A 2,535-nucleotide genomic window follows, 5' to 3' on the forward strand; every position below is an offset into this window, starting at 1 on the left:
CGGCCATTGACGCAAGGGAAGGATTTTCCTCTTCTCCGTAGAGATTTCGGAATTAAAGTCCAGAGAAGGATTGAGCTCTTTCCCAGGTGGATCATGAATCTAAACCACCTTCAAAGGTCCCTTCCAAGCCAAACCATTCCGTGATTCTGGGAGGAGCTGGACCTTTGGGAGGAGGATGGGGAATCCGGAATGTCCCATTCTCACCAGGAATAGGATCCACTTCCTTCTCCCTCTGGTACCCACCAGGCAAGAGTTCCATTGTGCAAAATTCCAAGCAAATCCAACAAACCCAACTGCTGGACACCAACTGGGATCGTTCCTGCAGCATTTTGCAGCTCCAGGTCTAGACCTCTCCCATTCCTGTGCTGCTCTGGATGCACGAGGGATGATTCCATTGTCCCATTCCATATTTACGGAGCCCTGGCCACCAGCCAAGGAAGCACAGCTGTGCCTGATCCCAAAATACCCCTCTGGCAGCTCCCACTGGATTTTGGGATGGCTCCATGGCTTTGAACCCAAACAGAGATGCCCAGGATGGGAGCAAAGCCTCGCGGAAAGCCGGAATTCCCGCCTGGAATGGCGGAAACAGAGCCAACAGATGATGCAAAACGTTTTAGGGAATCACAGGGGGCTGGAAATAAAAGAGGCCTCTGCGGCCTCGTCTTCTCCTGACACGGGAGGAGTCGGAGTTTGCACAAATCTGCAGCAGGAAAATAATTTATACAAAAAGCAGAGGTGGCTCCAGCGGGTGTGGAAGAGGACGAGGAATTTCAGACACGTTCCAAGCAGCTCTTCCTGCACCTTTTTCTTAGCAATGGGAAATAATCCTCTGGAAATAGGGCAGGTTGTCCCAAAAATCTGGGGGAAAATGGGGCCTTTGGGTGTCGTTTTTCATTTCCTCTGAGTCCTTTAGAAAGTGCAGCTGCTGGGAGAGAAACGAGGCTGTTAAAATCAAGGATTTTACGGTCAGGCTCACCGGATAACCCGGAATTTATATTCCCCAGCCTGGATCATAAATCTAAGATAAAAAAATCTGGATTACCTGCTCTCTTCTCTTTGCTGGGAATTCTTTTTCCCCCAGGCACGGTGAGTTTGATTCTGTCTGTGCAAAAAAATTCCAATTATAAATACAGGCTGCCTCTCCCGCTGGAGCTGCTCTCCCTCAGTGCTTATTCCCATGGAATATTTTATAAATGGAAATTCCCTAAGGGGATTTCTCATCCCACTGAAAGGTTCCTTGTGGTGGTGAGCCCCAAACACCCTGGCATGCTGGAATAGCTGAGTTTTGGGGAAAATTACGGGAGCAGAGAAGCCTGGAAATGAGAGGAAGAGGGAAAGGAGGTGGGAATGAGGGAGAAAAGGGATAATGGATTTAAACCAGAGAATAATCTTCATTTCACATGGAAGGAAGGAAGGAAGGAAGGAAGGAAGGAAGGAAGGAAGGAAGGAAGGAAGGAAGGAAGGAAGGAAGGAAGGAAGTAGGCAGGGGGGGAGGGAGGGAGTGGGAAGGAAGGAAGGAAGGAAGAAGGAAGGAAGGAAGGAAGGAAGGAAGGAAGGAAGGAAGGAAGGAAGGAAGGAAGGAATTTGTTTGTTGGGGAGGGGGTTTGTGTATTTTGGTTTTTTGGTTTTGGTTTGTTGGTTTCTGGGCTTTTTGTGGGATCTCACCAATCCCAGAGACAGAGCAGCAGCAAAGAAACCTCTCCCAGCACAGCCATTCCCAATCCCTGCTTCCCAAACAGCATCCAGGGCTCTGACAGAGCCACCTCTACCTTTTTAGGATTTCTGGGAGCATCCTCGCACTGAGGGTTCTGGATTTGCAGCGCATCTGGCTCCTGGAGGGGGCTGGGAAAATCCCGGAGCTGCTGCTGCTGCTGGAGGAGGAGGAGCACCAAGGGCTGGTGAGATTCCAGGATCAGATTCCAGGCTGAGCCCGGCATCGAATTCCAGGCTGGGAATCGATGCCGGGGCTCCTCTGTCCATCCCCAGCCCGGCTCAGGTTACAAACTCCAGCCAGGAAAATTGATCTCCCTTCCCAGCCCCGTCCTGCTGCGTTAACCCTGGGAGTGCTGGAGCAGGGAGAAGGCTGAGGTTAGGAAGGTGGACATGGAAATCACGGAGAAAATGGGAATTTCTTGGACCTCCTGAATTCCCAGGAAGACAAGGCAGCTCCTTCTCTGCTGGGATTTTGCCTTGGGGGATCCCCTGAAATCTCAGCTCTCGAAATCTCTTGTCCCTGAGTTTCTCCCGTTCTCCCTGGGTTTTTCCAGCCTTTGCTCCCCATGATTCTCCCCTTTACTCTTCATTTTCCAGACTTTTCTCCCTTGTTTCTCCCTTTCCCCCTTTATTTTTCCAGCCTTTTCTTTCTTTTTCTTTCTTTCTTTCTTTTTCTTTCTTTCTTTCTTTCTTTCTTTCTTTCTTTCTTTCTTTCTTTCTTTCTTTCTTTCTTTCTTTCTTTCTTTCTTTCTTTCTTTCTTTCTTTCTTTCTTTCTTTCTCTCTTTCTCTCTTTCTTTCTTTCTTTCTTTCTTTCTCTCTCT

The 2,535-nt window shown here is 48.9% G+C and overlaps 1 long non-coding RNA gene across 1 annotated transcript; it reads right to left on the minus strand.

Annotated features, from left to right (window-relative positions):
* Nucleotides 1-381: 381 nt before the first annotated feature.
* Nucleotides 382-1,889, minus strand: LOC115948667. The gene is made up of 3 exons (XR_004082458.1): nucleotides 1,770-1,889; nucleotides 1,043-1,098; nucleotides 382-925 (listed from the first exon to the last, which is right to left on the minus strand). It is a non-coding gene; the product is annotated as an uncharacterized LOC115948667 (long non-coding RNA).
* Nucleotides 1,890-2,535: the final 646 nt, after the last annotated feature.

Source organism: Geospiza fortis, unplaced genomic scaffold (assembly GCF_000277835.1).
Source record: "Geospiza fortis unplaced genomic scaffold, GeoFor_1.0 scaffold178, whole genome shotgun sequence".
Classification (NCBI taxonomy): domain Eukaryota; kingdom Metazoa; phylum Chordata; class Aves; order Passeriformes; family Thraupidae; genus Geospiza; species Geospiza fortis.